The sequence below is a fragment of the Cryptomeria japonica genome, chromosome 1 (genome assembly GCF_030272615.1).
Source record: "Cryptomeria japonica chromosome 1, Sugi_1.0, whole genome shotgun sequence".
Classification (NCBI taxonomy): Eukaryota; Viridiplantae; Streptophyta; class Pinopsida; order Cupressales; family Cupressaceae; genus Cryptomeria; species Cryptomeria japonica.
Window position 1 is genome coordinate 68,296,897 of NC_081405.1, and position 20,679 is coordinate 68,317,575.

The following is a 20,679-nucleotide window of genomic DNA, read 5'->3' on the forward strand; positions in this document are numbered from 1 at the left end:
CTATTGGGACTCATAAAAATTTGAGTATTTTGGGAGGCCAATTTCAAAATTTTCCATGTGCACTTCCTCCTGGTGTGCTTTTGGTAGTTTTGAATTTTTGCCTTATCGGCAATACCTACCCTGATTGGTAGCACTCACCCAGATGAGGTTGCAGGTGGTGTGTGTGGTGTTATCGGGTATCGGGTGGAGTAGTTTCATGCTATCCCAACCACCCGATGACATGGTGCAAGCAGGGGAGATATACATCGGTGACTTCGACCATCAGAATAGCTCAATGTAATGCTACCCGATGACACGATGGAACATCATCCAGAGTGTGGTAAGTCATCAACCATCAGAGATCAAGTTCTGAACTTATCTCGATGACCCGATGGATAGTGCAAAGAGGTGCATAGCATGAAGATTGTCATCGGCCATTGGGTTAGCATGTTTGGAGAGGTCCCAATGACCTAATGGAAAGGCCCAGACATGGTCCATTTATCCCACCTTGGCCACATGGAGGAGCATTTCAGTATTTAAAGGCAAAGCCCCATACATATTAAGTGTTAAAGCTTACAGGCTTTTGGAAAGTAGCAACTTAGAAGTGGTGGGCCCCCCGTGCACATCTCAAAGCACCCAAATTTTGCAGCGGAAAGGCAATATAACCAATGAGCAAGTTAGGCAGATCAATGGTGATCGCAAAAGATCCAACGAGTGTCGCTATGTCGCGACATAAAGATGTTCGCCAGATATCACCGTGACTTGGTGACAAATCACGTGCCAAAAAGGGGTGAGCGGTTTAGGTTAAGGATCGAGCAGGTTTGAGTTGATCGAACGGCCATAGCTATACTGCAATGTGAAGGTGCTCGACTGTTAAAGGTCGTGACTTGGCGACAAGCCAGTAGTAGTGAACTATGGTCAGCAGTTAATGCAAGCAGTTAAGGTGGATGGTTATGAGGAGGTTTATTCCAGGGGTTAGTGGAGGCTGTGCTAAGGTGTCGAGATAAAGACCTTGGAGCCAATCAAGGAGTGCCACATGGTAGATAGGTGGCATGTCATCAGAAGTGACTTTGAGTAGACCTTGGTGGTGATGAATCTCCAAATGGACTCATCGAAGGCATCAGTTCCATCGAAAAGGGGTCATTGAAGAAATTGGAACTACTTTCATTGACATAAAAGGTGTCGATGAAACCAAGGTTTTGGTGAGACAAGAAAATGGCTAGCTGAAGAGGAAGTTTGGCTGAAAGAATAGTTTTCAAGAGAGCCAAAGATGACTTGGCGGTCCAGGTGGGTCAGGTGGAAAACTAGAGGTTGACACATGGCTGACCTGGTAGACAAGTGGTGCATAGGTATATCTCAGAATGAATCAATGACTGACATGTGGTGACAAGCAATAGAAGGGAGCAGATCAGCTAAGGTAAAGTCCTAGCTGGTTAAGAATATTTGATAGTCAGGCGAGATGATCCAATGGTTGTCATCATGTCACGATGGGAAGATGATTGCCAAATATCCCCTGAAACTTGGCAACAAAGCATGTGTGGAAAAGGTGAAGCAACTCAGGTGTTAAGAATCGAGTAGGTTGAGGGAAGATCTATGACCATCGCTATACTGCCATGTGAAGAAGCTCAATTGTTATCCCATGCAACATGGCAACCAACAAGGTGGCAGTTGAGGTGGCCGTCTAGATGGATCCAAAGGCAAATCAAGATGTGCCACATAGCGGAGTGCAAGAAGAAGAATCAAGGTGGGCTTGGGTCTAGTGCCAGGCCTATGTGATGGTTAGGTGGATCTGCGGGTGAACCAAATGTTGACACATGGCACAGATCAAAAGATTCAGAATATTTTCATGTCGATGAACTGATGTGACTTATCGGGTATCGGTCTAAAATTGTTCTTGCTACCCTAATGACCTGATGTGATTTATCAAGTATCAGGGGGAATGGATTCATGTTGTCCCATAGACCTGATAGGAAAGCATTTGCAAAGATGAGAGTCATCGGCCATCAGAAGGAAAGCTTCAGTGTTATCCCGATGACTTGATGACAAGGCACAAGTGGAGGAAGATGGCATTGACCATCTGGCTAACTTGTTTGGAGGTGTCTTGAGGACCCGATGGATGGTCCTAGGCGAGGTAAAGGCCAAACAAGTCAAGGTAGATCAACGGTGATCCAAGGAAGATCAACAGTCATCACCATGTCATGATAGAAAGTAGCTCGATGGCTAAGCGGTGCAACTTGGTGACCAAGTGGTGGGACCGGACAGGAGAGTAGTTCAGAGAAGAAACAAAGGGCTTCATTCGAGCGATGGGTTCGGTCATGCTTAGGTGGTAGGACAGGTGAAGTCCAAAGTGACTCACGGTGAACTAGGCGATGACATGTGGCTGAGATCTACGTGGAAAAGTGAGGTTAAAATTTAGTTTTGGACTATAGTGAAAAGGGACAAATTAATGATTGACCTACAGAGGGATTTATCCACCTGAGGGTTAATTTTTGCCCAAATATGGATTTGTCATATATTGTTGGAAAGCTCTTGATCTGAGGAATCTGATTCTACAGTCAAGTGTAACCCATAGAAAATATTTTTGGGGCAGTGACCTTGGGATCTCAGAAGTTATTTATGAATCAGAAGGTGATTATTTTTTGGAGGCCAAGTGCGACAATGGTTATGGCGAACAACTAGTGGTAGCGGTTAAGTTTTTGTAATAGCTAGAGACCAAGTGGTGGGAGTTTTTTCTAAGTGGATTACTCAAGAAAGTTAAAGGGCATGCTAGTTTCCCATGATTAGATGGTTGTCACTATACCACAATAGAAATACATCCAAACTTTAAACACCGCAACATGGCGACTAAAGGAAAGGTGCTTAGAAGGAAGGCTTCCCTGATCTGTTGGCACAAAAAATTTAAAATATTCAAAACAAATGGTGGCAGAGATGTGCAAATCCCATTAGATATTGTTCGAAGTGAAGGGTTGGTGAGAGGTATCCAAGGATATCTGCAGGGAGATTTGTAGAGAACATAATGGTGCGCGACTATGTGTTTTCTTAGAAAGAGCCCATTAATGCTCTAGCACGAGATGATCCACCAGCATTATGAAGGTGATGGTGGTTGTAACTAATTTTGGGTAATAGGAACTTACCCTTTCGGCCATTTTCCAAATGAATGCCCAGAGAATTAATGAAGAATGCATCCAAGAGAGAATGTTAGGTTTCTCCCTCAACTGCAATGGCACAGAAATATAACTTTTGTAGTAAATGCAGTTAGGGTAAAGATTTTTCTTCTAGGTAGCCCAAAGCTTGTTGCATCTTGATTTCTATAAAAGGATACCAAGGCTACCTAGAAAAGTGGAGACACAAATTTTGTAACAAAACTCTGGCAAAATTTTAATGTAGGCTTGTTTCTTGGCAAATTTTTGAGTCAGATATGGAGTACTTGTAACCTTTTGATAGGGTTATGAAATATACGGTCCAGAGATTTTAAATCCAGATTTGCATTGTCTTTATGTCACTATACTGGTGTTTATTTCATTTAAGTAATAAAGGATTGCTTATTTGAATGATTTGTTGGGCATCTAATGAAGTTGTTCTGAGTCTTTTTCTTAAGGAGGAAAATATAAAAAAAATTGAACAAAGTCATTGATATCAGTACTCTTGGTGTGGATTGGATGATGAAGTCTGATGTAGATTAGGACTCTGTATATGTTAGGCATATTTAGAGTTGATAGATCAAGAACTTGTGATTTGTGTACTAGTTTATTTTGTCAAGTTGCAGTCTATTGTAGATGACTCTATTGCCCATATAAGACACTGGTTTACCTCTTGGTCTTTTGGGTACATTTTGTGATCCTTTTCAAAAGTCAAATCAACTTTCCATTTAGGTTTAGTTGTAACGGTTAGTAAGGAAAATTTGTAGGAATTTACACTAGTTTTCTGCAAACTATTTAATATTTTTGTAAGAAAATAGTCTTAAATGGGTTCACCTACCTGAGGTTTTATAGGCTTGAACTGTATGAGGTTTCCTAAATCTGGAACCTCATATTGTTGTCTTTATTCCAAAATTTTGTTGTTCTCTTCCATTGCAGCACAGAGGCAGTAGTTTTCACTTTTTATGAGAAGAAACATAAGTTTTCAAAATGGAGAACAACACTTTTCATTTATGCAAACTAGCAATCAGTATGTGCCTAATGTTCCTAGTGATCAGAGGGAGTTGGATTTCTTTTCTTTTCAATAGGGAGTGAATTGTAAAGGGTACGACATTCTTATGTCACATAGTCATCAACACTCTCAACATTTGTTTGATTTCCAACTATTTGGTGATTACCAACATGCTGAGTATCTTTTATGTGATAAGTTGATGAGAATTTGCAGAATTTGTGATCAGGCAGATGACAATGAGAGTTCTAGCTTACCCTCAGTTCATGGAAATGATAATCATGTGTTTGATAGAGGTAAGAATTAACTTCAATTTTGATGGTCGGGGCTGTTGAACAATATATTTGAAATCAAAAATCTTCCCAAAGGCGTGAGAGCTAAAAGATCATCGGCCAAAATATCATGTCGAGCATCTCAGAAAGAGTTTCACCGAAAGAATACTTTCATCGAAATAAAACATAAAGTGTAAAACACTAAGTTAAGATGTCTTTGGCTGAATATCTATTTTGGTAAAGGAAGGAAGCCACTCATCGATATTTCAGTTTCATCGAAAAACCAAAGACAAACAAAAGGTGAAGTTGAGGAAATACAATTGCCGAAGAGACTTAAAAAACATTCATTGAAAAGCAAATCTTATCGATAACATTATATCGATAAAAACAGAGGGGTTTCATCGATAAAAGAGGACATCGAAGAAAAAAAGGTTTTTGGAGGGCTTGCATGAACTTTCACCGAAGAGGAAAACTCATCGAAATATGATTTCGATGAAACTCACGGATGACTCATCGAAAGAAATTTCATCGAGGAAAGGATGATTTCGAGGAGACTAGAAGATGGTTTTTCGACAAGGGCTATTCATCGATAAGGTGATATTGAGGAAAATGAACTTTCGATGAAAGATTAAAGTATTCAGCTCAAGACAAGGGTTTCATCAAAATCTGGATTCACGATTATCTTAGTTGAACAGTGCTTCCCGTGAAGGAATTAAAGGCTCAAGTGGAGGATGTCACATCTGCAATTAAGTTTAAACATTTGAATAGCTGTTATTGTGTAGGGGAAAAAGCGAGACTAGGTTAATCATGCCCTAATCCTACCTTTTGACACACATTACGGAATACAAAAGAGCCTAGAGATATCGCACAATTGGCTACTTCTTTTTGTGAAAGAGAGAGCCACGGGATATCTATTAGGATTTCTATTCCCTTGTTGAAATTGTAAGATCAAGTAATGCAAGTTCAAACCCTAATCCCAAAATGCAAGTATGAACTGATAACAAGATTGCAGAATTTAGATTAAACAATGAACAGCTGTAAATACCAGGATGAAATAACAATGCAGATGTGTACCCGGAGTCAAAATCAGACTAAAAATGTTTGGGACGGGGGTGCGGGTGCCATTATCCTGAAAACTGCACCGGAACCTGTTGTTCTGCACTCTGGAACACTGTCGGGAAGCCATCTGAAAGCTGTCTGTCCGGAGGACCAGGGCACCCAGCGCCTCTGTCCCAGGGACCAGGGCGCCCAGCGCCCCTGTCCTGGCATGACCAGGGCACCCAATGCTCCTGTCCCAGTCTTCTGCTCTGCAATTTGATACAGAGTGTTGTCTCGACCTTCTTTCTCCGGATCTGTATCCCGCAACATCGTCTGAATCCCGAAACCTGCAATAATATTTGGAAAAGGGTGTATGGGTGGCTATATAGGGTTTTGCCTTAGTCAAACCCCCGCTTCGGTGATTTCCACCTCCATGAATAGCCAATTTGTTTTGTAAAATGTATTGTGTGTGCAGACCTAGTGTGTGTGCAAGGTCCTAAAATGCAAGAAAGCAAACTAGAGCAACCTAGAAAGTAAACCCTAATTGCTTGTAGATGATAATGTAAATGCTCTAAATCAAGATGCAAAGTGATCTAAAGCATGAATACATGATGTATTGAAGCTTATGTAAAGACATGAAAACAACATGAAATCATACCCAACCCTCAAGGGAGGAGTACAAGCCAATCTTCAGTCGGTAATCTCCTATTGTTCTTCAATGTCTTCCAAGCCCTAAGTGGATGAATGAATTTGATAGATGCTTGATAGAAAGATGTTGTAAGATGTTGAAGTCTTCAAAGATCTGCTCTTTCGCTACATATGAAGTTCCTGGAAACAAAAATTGGATCCCTTCAAATGAGGAAAGAGAGCTTTTATGTATGAAACCCTAGGTTGTAAATTCGTATTTTGGCCGACCTAGAGATTGAATATCCTGCCAATTTCTTGGGGTTAAGCTTTATTTTATGATTGGATCGCGCTCCTAAAATTTCCGGAAAAATGTCCGGGACCATGTTGCACTCCGGGCGCCATGGTCCCGACAAATTTTCACCAAATTTTCAGGGCCATCGGATATGATGATTTTAGAGAGAATCCCGAAGTTACAGGTGATTTCAAGATGTTTTGACCCCAAAACCAAGCCCCCAAGTTCGAAATAGGACTTAATTAGGGTTTTTGATTAAGTGGTGTATTGGAGGAATAAAATGCGAAGGGCGCACTTTAGTGAAAAGGGCCCAATTTTATGATGTAGAGAATGATGAAATAGGACCTTAGACCTAATTAATTTGATTAATTAAGTGCTTAAGGAGAAATGCAATGCAAAATGTAAAATGCACTAAGGCGGGTGCTAAACTAGGTGTGAAATTGGACCACCCTAGCAAGTGCGTACAATTTACAACGCTACATTTAGCCCCCACTTTAGCAGTCATATGAGTACTATGTGCATATGCAAGCTAAAGTATAGAAAAGTAAACATTATTTGAAAAAGGATATATCCATAAGTTGTCGGACGATGCCCCCAGCGGTATCCGCAGTACACAGTTAGGAACCACACCCTACAAAACACACGTTAGATCACAAAATCACCTAATTCTTACTAGGGAAAGTGATGAAATCTGTGAGTAGCTATATGCCCCCCCCTGTTTCGACTTGCTTATTAGGGAGTTGAAATAGGGTAGCATGTTTACTTGCGACAAATTATGTAAGAGAGTTTTGATGAGGGGTGTTCACTAAATAGGCTTCATCAGAGCACTTTTTGGAACATTCCGAGAGTAGGGGAAGGAAAATACAATTCCAACGCAACAAACAGTTCGAAAATCGCATCTCCCAAACTCAAGTTATGATAAAATGAATGACAGAGGAGAATTAGGGTTTCAAAAAGTAAGAATAAGCAAACGAGAGTATATACCTCGAAAGTGACACTTGTATTTGTCACTTTGTTGATTTCAGAATACTATTCAGTGCAGCGGAGCCCACATAGCCATCATCATGCCTTCACGACAACCGGAGCATCCCACGAGGATCGAGATTCTACGCCAGGCCGTGATCGACGATGAGCCACTGGACGAGATGAGTTGACTGAACGTTTGACTTTTGATTCTTTCGCATTTTGACTTTTTTGTGATCGTATGCAGGCCTTGAAGGTTGACCGGGGCCCACCCAGGGTGCCATGGTCCCTGTGGGGTGCCCTGATCCCCCCAGGGCGCCATGGTCCCTGACAGGGGCGCCATGGTCCCTGATAGGGCGCCATGGTCCCCTCAGAGCACCATGGTCCCTGACAGGGCGCCATGGTCCCCAATCAGGGCCTGGCGAGGGGTTACAAGGCTAGCATACAATGTACGACAGTTTGCATTAGCGTTTTTGATGATCGAGTACTGATTACAGTCATGTTTTGATGTTGCAGGGTCTCCCGTACATGAGAGAGCATATAGCGGGACATATTCTTCACACTTTGCGAGATCAGATTTCGCGGCTGACTCAGTCAGAGAGAGACACACTATCGATTGTGGGATTGTGGTCTGTGATTCTCATGCCGGCCATTCGATTTCATCCTGCGATGCTGATGGCCTTGATGGAGCGATGGGATCCTGACACATGCACTTTTCACCTTCCAGTATGTATTCGGACAGGGGTTCAGTTTGATGACATGCACACTTCTGCAGGTGTGGATTTTAGAGCACTTCACATGCACCAGGCTCATCGGCTTTTCGCTGAGTACAGCGAGCGAGCAACCTAGGGTGTTCGCTTATCCACTTACCAGCGAGTGGAGATTTGGAGATTTGTTATATTGGAGAGTGATTTTTGATAGACTGACAGCCGAGGTGACAGTGTGGAGACCTTACCTACGGATGCACAGATGGGATGGGATGGAGAGACAGTTAGCATGCTTACAGAGGAACCGCCTACTGCAGGGACGATATTCACACATCATAGTCCCTTTCTATTTTCAGCGAGTATGGAGGCAGTTCGGGCTAGAGCAGTGTGTTCCAGTCGATGTGCCCATCTATACTCGACACTCACGGGTCCTTCCTAGACCTAGAGCAGTAGCGAGACTGACGATAGATGACATCGAGACTACAGATATAGAGGGATCTGATAAGGATGTAGTCACTGATTATTCTGCAGAGCCTGGAGCACAGTGCAGGTATGTCTCATGGTTAATGAGATCATATCCTGGTCCTATCTTTCCACCGGATCACCCAACAGGCCATCCAGGCCCATGGAGACATGGAGACCAAGACGAGGACTAGGGATCCAGATCAGAGGAGCCAGAGGAGGGAGAGGATCATGAGGAGGTGGGAGATCCTGATTCACCTACAGGCGATTAGTCCAGTGCCGAGGAGGAGGAGGAGGAGGAGGGTACAGATAGAGAGGAGGATGAGGGAGATGTAGGTGATGATGTGGATGAGGATGAGGATGACGAGGAGGAGGATAGAGATGATGATGAGGAATCGGATGCATCTCCCCACCATTCAGGAGATGATACCATAGCTCTGGATCCACCTCTTATTCCCCAACAGGGGGAACATGAGGCGATACGGAGACCTATTCCTAGTACCATCCAGCCTACACCCATCGTGCATAGATTATTCGAGTGAGGGGAGCCTAGCAGTGCCCAGGCACAGATGGTACCATATCATGATCCCTACTGGTGTGAGGGAGATCCAGGTATAGTAGTTTTATATTGATTGATTAATGTTTTGATGATATAGAATGGTACTAACAAAAATCTGTTCTACTACCACAGCTAATGTGTAGGAATGGCGTTCCCTGATTCAGCAGGCAATGACAGATATTTCCATGATAGCACAGATCCCCAGTTCCTCACAGATTGCCTAGAGGCCTCAAGGGAACGCGGGTCGGCATGAGGATTTATTTTTCCCATTCCGAGTACAGGTAGATATATGGAGGGAGAGAGAGAGAGTCCTATCAGAGGACCTCCAGCAGGCGCGACAGAGAGAGAGAGTCCTATCAAAGGACCTCCAGCAGGCGTGGCAAGATCTAGCAGCGGCTCAGACCGAGGCTACCACCTATCGCGCGATCCTTATGGATAGGGATCGCAGGAGTTCCTCTTGGAGTCACTCACGATCTGTATCGCGCTACACACCCATGGGTCCACCTTCACGGCCAGATCAGGAGGGAGCGTCCAGTCGACACTATCCAGCCACTAGCCCTAGGGATAGGAGATGATTTTATGATGTAGGAGAGGTCACATTTTGGATGTACAGTGACCTATATTTGTATACGATCCACACATATATATATGTATATATACATGCTTCTCTTTTGTCTCAAATGTGTTATCTTTAATGCTTAAAACAATGTATATTTTGTTTTGATTAAATCTAATTCATTTGGTAAATGTACATGTATGTTCAGAATTTAATTTCCATGTGATTGATTTCTCAATGCTCCATGATTAAATTGATACATGTATGACTTAATTAAATATTTAATCAAGTACTACATTGATGATAAGGAAGACATATGCATTAAGTCTAAGAATCATATAACTAATGTGATTTAATTCCGAACTTAAACACAACATGATATAATTCTACTTAACACATAAAGACACTGTATAATATGCTAGCATAATAGGAATGTAAATCTTTTACAATTTACATGAATGAATTCAAGACAAACTATAAAGTAAGAAGACACGCTTGTCAGGAACGAAGCAATATAGATTAAACAACATAACATTTAATTCTATTTTGCTTTAATTAAGAGATACTAACATATTATCCAATGTTGAAGAATTGAAAAAAGAAGATAGATGAAGAATGAAGAATTAAGCATAATATCTACGCAAGTGCATAGCATTAATAGGTTCTTTAAGAGGCGTACCGTCTACATCCGCTATTTTGTAAGCACTTGATCCATAATCCTCAATAACAATATATGGTCCAAGCCAATTAGGACTAAATTTTCCCTTTTCTGTAGGTAAGGCATTCACATTGCGCTGATTCTCATAAAGGACTAAGTCGTCTACTGAGAAGGAACGTTGAATGACCTTATCATTATAGCTTCGTTGTAGAGTTTTGTGATATGCTTGAATATACTCAAGAGCGTTTATGCGCTGTTCATCAAGCATCTCAAGCTGTTGAAGTCGTTGTTCTCTATAAGAGTCATCATCTACTATACCTTTGAGAGAAACCCTAAGTGATGGAATCTCTAATTCTAAGGGCATAATAGCATCAGCACCATAAACAAGATTATAAGGAGTAGTTCCCATAGCAATTCGTACACTCGTTCGGTAGGCCCAAAGAGCATAGATCAGCTGGTTACTCCAATCCTTACCATGCTTATTCACGGTTTTGTGAAGAATTTGTTCAATTATCTTATTGGATGATTCGGCTTGGCCATTTGATTGAGGATAGTAAGGTGTAGAAAATCGATGTTTGATATGATACTTCTCGAGGAATTTCTTCACGTCCTTGTTCTTAAATGATGTCCCATTATCTGAGATTATAGTGGAAGGTATCCCGAATCAAGAAATAATGTTTTCTAGAAGAAATTGACAAATCACTTCAGCAGTAGTAGAGCGAAGGGGAATAGCTTCTACCCACTTTGTAAAGTAATCTGTTGTGGTTATAATGAAGGTGTGTCCTTGAGATGAAGGAGGAGAGATTTTTCCAATAAGATCCAAACCCTATGTGGAGAAAGGCCAAGAAGCTACTTGAGAACGGAGTTCTTGGGCAGGAGCATGAATCAGATTATTGTGTTGTTGACATTGATGACATTTTTTAACAAATGAAAAGGAATCCTTCTGCATAGTTTGCCAATAGTATCCCATACGAAGCAATCTATGAACCAAAGATTTGCCCCCAAAATGCCCCCCACAGGCACCTGAATGTGCCTCTTCAAGAGCAACAGGGATTTCTAACTTGTTAAGACAACGAAGGAGAAGACCATCATAACCCCTTCGGTATAGGACATTAGAAAGAATGATATACCTAGCAGACAGCTTGCGGATTCTAGCCCTAGTGTTCCTATTAGCAGAATCAGGAAAGGTACCATCAGTCAAATATCTTACGATATGCGAGTACCATTCGTCTGAGTCTACAAAGTCACAACATGTTACCAGGCTAGAATCATCTACAATAGCTGGAGAAATAAGGTTGTGATAATGAATTTAAGATCGATCACAGGGTCCTCTAAAGATACCAGAGAAGCCACACATGCCATTGCATCCGCATGTCGATTATCTTTTCAAGGAACGGGTTCCATAGTATAAGAATCGAAATTTTGTAATAAAGAGACAGCAAGGTCTTTATATTGTGATAATTTGTCTTGTTTTGCTTGATATATTCCTATTACTTGTCTTATAATCAATTGCGAATCTCCATAGATATGTATGTGTTTTATATTCAGAGCTAAGGCTACTTTTATTCCCGCTATAAGAGCCTCATACTCAGCAATGTTATTGGTACACAGGAAATTTAGATGATATGATAAAGGAATGGACTTCTTTGTAGGAGAAATCAGAACAACCCCTGCCCCCGATCCTGTACGACACTTAGAGCCATCAAAGTATAACTCCCAAGTTTCATCTTTCTCTATAGAAAGAATGAAGTCATCAGGAAAAGACTTAGGGTTAGGGAAGGAGAAAGGTGAAGGGGCCTCAACTAAGTGATCGGTCAATGCTTGCCCTTTAATTGCTCTTTGTGAAACAAATTTAAGGTCAAATTCAGTTAACATCATAACCCACTTAGCTAGATGTCCTGATAAATCAGTTTTAGAGAAAAGATGCTTCAAAGGATCAAACTTTACCATGACATGGACTTCTGAATTCAAAAGATAATGTCTCAATTTCTGAGTCGCAAATACCAAGGCCAAGCATTGTCTTTCTATCACAGAATATTGGGTCTCATAATCGAGTAAGGTACGACTTATGTAATAAACCGGACATTCCTTACCATCTTTATCATGTTGTGCCAACAATGCTGCGAGAGCATGAGAGGAAGCAGCTGTATACAGAAGGAAGGGTTAGAAGGTTCGGCAGGTTGAAGAATAGGAGGACTAGCCAAATACACTTTTAACTCTTCAAATGCTTGCTGACAATCCTCATTCCATTGAAAAGTGATATCCTTTTTAAGAAGTTGAGTAAAAGGAAAGGTACGATCCGCAAGCTGAGACACGAACCTACGAATAGCTTGAATCTTTCCTTGTAATCTTTTAAGTTGAGACACATTTCTAGGAGGTGGCATGTTGATAATAGCATCTATTTTCTTAGTGTCCACCTCAATCCCACGATGCGAAACTATGAATCCTAATAGTTTTCCACTATCCACACCAAAAACACATTTTCGGGGATTCAAGCGCATGTGATATTTACGAATCCTTTCAAAGATTTGACGAAGGATTTTAATATGATCCATGCGAAGAAAGGATTTGGCTAAAATGTCATCAACATAATCCTCTAAAATCTTATGCATATAATCATGAAAGATAAGGGTCATCGCTCGTTGATAAGTTGCACCAGCATTTTTAAGTCCAAAAGGCATCATTATCCAACAAAACATACCCCAGGGAGTAGTGAAAGCGGTTTTGAATTGATCTTGAGGGTTAATAAAAATTTGATTGTATCCTGAAAAACCATCCATGAAGGATAACAAGGCATGTCCTGCTGTAGAATCAACTATCATGTCAATGTTTGGAAGAGGGAAATCATCTTTCAAGGAAGCTTTATTCAAATCTTGAAAGTCAGTACACATTCTTATTTTGTTATCTGGTTTAGCCATAGTGACAATATTTGAAATCCATGGGGAATAGTCAATAGGGCGGATAAATCCAGCCTCCAATAATTTTTCAATCTCAGCCTTAACAAGCAGAGCCACCTTAGGATTCATTTTTTGAATCTTTTGTTTCACGGGCTTAGCATCAGGAACTAAGACAATATTATGAGTAACAATCTTAGGATCTATACCAGGCATGTCAGAATATGCCCAAGCAAAGATCTCAGGGAATTCATGCAATAGTTCTTCATATTGTTTCTGTTCCTCTTCATCCAAACATTTCCCAATTTTAATAACTTTCTCTTTATTGCAAGGGTCCATCTTAACATCAGTGGTGTCACTTATGAGAAGATTACTTTGTTGAGGAGTATCCTTTAACTGAGGGAATTCTTTCACAATCTCATCATTATCAATCTCTTTTCCAAAATAGGCTTCGGTGTTCAAACAATAAGGGAGTCCCCTATTGTGATGATAATGAGGAAGAGTGTCATAGGCTCCCAAGAACTCAGCTAAAGCATCATCGGTAGGGAAGATATCCAAAGCACAGTCACCCGAAGGATCCCCATCAATATACTCAGGGTGCTGCATTGATAGAGATGTAGAAATAGCATTAACACTAATGCATGGTCTTTTAGAAGCTTTAGTACGTCTGCAGGGATTATAGCGAAGTCCAAAGGCATAATTGTGAAAATTAGTCTCTAGAGGAACTCTTATCCCTTGTTCATGAGCACCACAACCTTTTCCATGATACCCATGCTTAGCAAAAATGCGAAAACCACGACCATAACGATCAGCCATTTCAGGAAGAGAAGGTGGTTTTTCATAAGACAAAGAATCAAACTCTTCATAATTAGAGGTGTGAGGAGAAGAAGTTTGAGAAGCGGCCACAAAATTATTACTCATAGATTTAGGTAAGGTTGATTGATTTTTAGCTTCTTCTTTCTTTTCAACTTTATGATTTTCAGCTTCTTCCTTCTTTTCAATTTTAATTTCTCTAGAAGGAACCTTATATTCACCTACAAAGGTAGGGTTAAAATCAAGAGATCCCCAATCATCGTCTGCGAGAACCTTCTCAGGATCAAAATCCTTTTTATGTGTAGTTTCAAGTCGAGAAGGATCCTCTTCAGGAGCTCCAGACTCATCCAAAGAATTTCGATCATTGGAGAGCGAGGATTCACCGATAGGTATCTTATTTAAAGAGTCATCACTAGATGAGGACGGCTTGGAAGAACCCCCCTTGGAAGTAGATGTTTGCAAACAAGCTTGAAAATTAGTATCACCTATCAAGGTATATGTCTTATTGTTATAAATAAATTTAACTTGTCTATGCAATGTAGAGGGGACAGCTTGCATACTGTGAATCCAAGGTCTCCCTAGTAGCAAGTTGTACGTTAGATTTCCCGACATAACATGGATAGGTGTAGGCAAAGTAACAGGCCCCACTGTGATGGGTAAGGTGATAGTACCTAATGAAGTTTTAGCCACATTATCAAAGCCTCGAATAGGACGAGAATCTGGTTCAATTAAGGATGTATCCACATTCATCTTATGCAAAAGATTAATGCTACACACATTAAGACCAGAGCCATTATCTACTAGTGTTCATCTTATAGCAGTGTCTTTCATGATAACCACAATCATCAAGGGATCATATTGTTGTTGAATTTCACTAGTAGGCAACTCATCTTGGGAAAACACAATTTGAGCTTTAGGATTCATCACAGAGTTAACAAAAGATGCTATATTACTAGATGTATTCGGTGGAGGAACATTCAAATCTTTCAAGGCATCTTGTAACATTCCATGATAAGTGGAAGAAGTTTGAATCAAATCCCAAAGGGATATCTTAGCAAGGGTAGCTTTAAGTTGTTCTATGAGATCATATTCCTTGCCAAGAACTTGTGAAATACGTGGAGCTTGAGGAAGAATTGGTTGAGGATTAGGAAGGGAAACTGGAATAACAGGAGGAGGATTAGGTTGCCTATTATTTCTAGTATGATAAGTATGGGCAACCGCATGATAACTCTCTCTAGTTATTTGTTTAGCATAACTGTAAGGACTTACAGGTTTCCTTCCTTGCACGGTGACGATTGGTTTATTCGGGGTACAAAAGGAATCATGATCATACCTTCCTTGGACAGTAAGGAGAGGTGATTTAAGAACTTGAAAGGTGGGAGAAGGATAAGCACCTTGGACTTCAAAGAGAGGCTTATTATGTTCATTCAATTTTATCATGTTAACCAATTTAGAGGGCTTGTTCTTGTTTAAAGATTTCGATAAAGCCACAAAGTCATCAAGAGCATCATCCAACAAAGCATGATCATATCGGTTAAAAGGTTTGTCTTTTGATTCAAAAGGAGACATCTCCTCATAGAGGGGATTATTGAAAACAACCATGTTACTAGATTCAGGGGAAGAGTTGATAGGAATGTATCCTTGAGAGGAATCAGTCGACTTATCTTTCTCATCACACCTAAATGGCATAGTAACAAGGTTTATGAGTTTTTGGTAAAATGAAGGTTTGGCATCTTTAGGGTTTAAAAACTCATCTAAAGCTTCATCTAATTCATCTTGGCTATACTCATAATAATCATCAAAAGCATGAACATTTTGCAAATAAAAATCTGACATTTTGAAAAGATTGCATAAAATTTAAGCACACAATGCAAAGAAACACACTTTTTTTTTTTTTTTTTTTCTCTCTTTAATGAAAATGAAATGAAAACACACTAAATCTAGATCTAGATCTAACAAATGTAATGCAAGAGGAAGCAATGATAGATTCACGTCGGGTTCACCAAAATGTGTAGAGGAAAAAGCGAGACTAGGTTAATCATGCCCTAATCCTACCTTTTGACACACATTACGGAATACGAAAGAGCCTAGAGATATCGCACAATTGGCTACTTCTTTTTGTGAAAGAGAGAGCCATGGGATATCTATTAGGATTTCTATTCCCTTGTTGAAATTGTAAGATCAAGTAATGCAAGTTCAAACCCTAATCCCAAAATGCAAGTATGAACTGATAACAAGATTGCAGAATTGAGATTAAACAATGAACAGTTGTAAATACCAGGATGAAATGACAATGCAGATGTGTACCTAGAGTCAAAATCAGACTGAAAATGTTCGGGACGGGGGTGCGGGCACCATTATCCTGAAAACTGCACCGGAAACTACTGTTCTGCACTCTGGAACACTGTCAGGAAGCCATCTGAAAGCTGTCTGTCCGGAGGACCAGGGCACCCAGCGCCTCTGTCCCAGGGACCAGGGCACCTAGCACCCCTGTCCTGGTAGGACCAGGGCACCCAGCACTCCTATCCCAGTCTTCTGCTCTACAATTTGATACAGAGTGCTGTCTCGACCTTCTTTCTCTGGATCTGTATCCCGCGGCGTCGTCTGAATCCTGAAACCTGCAATAATATTTGGAAAAGGGTGTATGGGCGGCTATATAGGGTTTTACCTTAGTCAAACCCCCGCTTCGGTGATTTCCACCTCCACGAATAGCCAAGTTGTTTTGTAAAATGTATTGTGTGTGCAGACCTAGTGTGTGTGCAAGGTCCTAAAATGCAAGAAAGCAAACTAGAGCAACCTAGAAAGTAAACCCTAATTGCTTGTAGATGATAACGTAAATGCTCTAAATCAAGATGCAAAGTGATATAAAGCATGAATACATGATGTATTGAAGCTTATGTAAAGACATGAAAACAACATGAAATCATACCCAACCCTCAAGGGAGGAGTACAAGCCAATCTTCAGTCGGTAATCTCCTATTGTTCTTCAATGTCTTCCAAGCCCTAAGTGGATGAATGAATTTGATAGATGCTTGATAGAAAGATGTTGTAAGATGTTGAAGTCTTCAAAGATCTTCTCTTTCGCTACATATGAAGTTCCTGGAAACAAAAATCGGATCCCTTCAAATGAGGAAAGAGAGCTTTTATGTATGAAACCCTAGGTCGTAAATTAGTATTTTGGCCAACCTAGAGATTGAATATCCCGCCAATTTCTTGGGGTTAAGCTTTATTTTATGATTGGATCGCACTCCTAAAATTTTGGGAAAAATGTCCGGGACCATGTTGCACTCCGGGCGCCATGGTCCCGACAACTTTTCACCAAATTTTCAGGGCCGTTGGATATGATGATTTTAGAGAGAATCCCGAAGTTATAGGTGATTTCAAGATGTTTTGACCCCAAAACCAAGCCCCCAACTTTGAAATAGGACTTAATTAGGGTTTTTGATTAAGTGGTGTATTGGAGGAATAAAATGCGAAGGGCGCGCTTTAGTGAAAAGGGCCCAATTTTATGATGTAGAGAATGATGAAATAGGACCTTAGACCTAATTAATTTGATTAATTAAGTGCTTAAGGAGAAATGCAATGCAGAATGTAAAATGCACTAAGGCGGGTGCTAAACTAGGTGTGAAATTGTACCACCCTAGCAAGTGCGTACAATTTACGACGCTACAGTTATAAATGCAGAGACATTAACTATTGCACAAGTTGCCCATACAATTATAGCTGAATTGATCGAATTTTCATAAGAACGAGATTGATGCCAAAAGATGGGAAGTTGCAAGGAGTTTGCTGAAGTTCGTAAACGACAGTCAAAAGAGCTTGACAATTCTCCAAGTAAGTGTGATTTCTCACATTGATTGAAATTATGGAGCCTTCTTCTTCTAAAAAGAGTAGAAAAGGAAAGGAATTGAACCCTGAAGAGAAGCCCAAATGACAGAAAAAGGAGGGTAGAGCTTCAACTCAGGATTTGCTAGACCAGTGCCCGACATCCAGTGTGAGGTCCAAAAAAATTAAGAGTGAAGAGGAAGGGTTGGAAGATAGATTTGAACATCTAGGAGACATATGGACTGAAATCAGAGGACATGAGTTGTTCTTATTTGGTTACAAGAGAAGGGATGCTCCTGAGCCCATAAGTAACCTGTGGAAGAAAAATTTAGGTAAATTGGTAGTTCCGAATGTATTTGCGGATGTTGAATTAATGAAAGCTCTAGTAGCTTGTTATGATCCAAAAACCAAAACCATATGTGACTACCGAGGAAATCCTATGGTGGTAATTAAGAAACAGACTATTGATATGGTGTTTGATCTAGACTAGGAAGTAGAAGAGAAAATTGATATATAGAAACTGTCGCGAGAGTTCTTTAACTTGGAGGATATCTATAGGACATGGAGATTACCCATTCACCGGCCAAAAGTAGGAAAGTCCTTTGTTCCATTCAGTAAAGATGACAAGGTGCCATTTGATGTCAACCAATTCCATCCGTATTTTAAGTATACATACTATGCTGCGGCCCAAGTATTAGGCTTAGAGGCTCATCCTCTCATGGATATTGGGGTTATGGTTCTATGTGCTGATCTACAATCAAAAGACCCTAGGTCGTTTGAATATGCCACTTATGTTGTAGAAGCCCTAAATCATGGGTTGGAAAAGTTGAAAGGAGACCTTGTAAATGTTCATTTCTCATTGTATTCATTATTAATGCACATCATTCTTTATTGTGGACAAGAAACCAATTTCTGGTCAGACGATTTCAACATCAGAGCTTATGATAAGAATGGTTTGAAGAAACCAGTTCAGTTGTGGGTTTCTGCATGGGATCAAAGATTTATTAACAACCAATATTGGTACTTTCAGGAATATTTTGTGAAACCTCTTAGTGCAGCCTTTGGACAACACAAAGATTATACTTTTTCTCCTAAAATTAAGAGATTCCTTAGGCCAAAAGACTTCTCTCTAGAGTCTCAGATTGATCACAACTGGGGTGACTGGTATTGCCACCTTAATCATACAGAAATCAGGGTATTTGGGTATGAAGGAAAGCCATACATGCTTCCAATTACAGTACCAAACAGGGTGGCTAGCCTAGAGATTGTAAGACAATTATCTGCTGTCAGTGCCAAACATCTTACAGATTTTGGTAAACAATCCATTGTGCCAGGGTTATTGGTGTTTTCTGATTTTATTGTTAAAAGTTCCAAAAGTTATCATTTACTTCAAAATAAATTAGATTATTATGGCATGACTCTGGGTGATCCTAGAGAGAACTTTGATCCTGAGGGATATATAAGAGCTACAAGGGCATCACAGAAACTAAAAGCTGGAATACATGTGGCTCAAATGCCAGATGATTTAATCAAGAACCTTGAAAGGGAAGAGGCCAAGGTTTTGAGAGAACGAAGTGAGATGACCTGGGAAGCCTCCAAGTGGAAAAGAGCAAGGGGGATGGTGGATGGAGACCTACTTGGAAACCTCCAAGATCCTTTGGAGATAGCCAAAAAACTACTTTAGCATGAGGTAGAGATTATGCATAGAGTACCCCCACAGTTCCTCCATTTTATCAACACTGAAAACGATAGTCAACCATTGGCTCCCATGTCACCGAAATCAGCTGCTAGTAGCATCCTTGCTGACTCCCCTAGAGAAGATTATCCCCCTAGTTTTGAAGCAGAGGTAGATGTGGACACTGGTGAATTTAATATTAGAGATCTAGTTGATATAGGGATGAGAGAACATGAAGACTTTGTTGCGGATGACGGATTCGCTTCTTCAAGAGAATTCCTTTCATTCTTGTACCAGTACAAAGGGGCTCATGTGAAACAAAGTATGGCTGGGAAATCAAAAGAAGAATAGATGAGAAGGCTACAAGATGACATAGATACCCTCATGAAAGATATGACCCTTGAGAAAGGGAGGAAAATATTAAAGGAGGTTGGTGTTATCATCTTTTCTGCTTGGGATATAAATTCAGCACTTCTGTTTGATGGATTCTTGAAGAAGCAGGACCTAAATCAACAGGTATTGCCTCAAGAGATAGATAAATTGTTCCTAGGCTCAGGATATGATCCTGATCAAAAGGCTTTCCTACAATGGGCACTGTATCCGAAAGGAAAAAGACCAATTATTGAGGATATTGAATAAACCTTTGGACACCTTATGATCCATCAGGTTGGAAAGGCTGACCCTAGGGTCACTACAAAATTGAACCTCGATGTAGCCAAATTAAATTTGGATCAGACAGAGTTTTTGGTCAGGGAAAACATTACCTATAAGGGCTTATATGAAAGATCTAAAGAGGAGAATCAGAAGCTACAAGCGAAGATATTACAACTTGAGACAGGAACTCCTTTAAGTGAATATGCTTCATATCCCATAGGACAGAGCTTGGATGATGTCTCTGATGTTCTATATTGGAAGTATCAAGCGAAAAAGGCTACCAAACAGGTAAATAATATTCAGCAAAAGATGGATAAATTGGTTAATGATATCATTGAACACTGATTCAACACCATGCTTATACATGTTGAACATTATTGGAGGGTATACACTAGAACCATAAAAGCATTAAGAGAGCATGAAAGGTTAAAAGCACGATTGAATGAAGTAATAAGCAATGTTGATGTAATGACAATAGAGGAGAAAACAGAAGGAACTTCGTATATGGAAAATCATGTTAAATACGAGGGTGCGCTAAAAAGAGATTTTCCAAAATTGG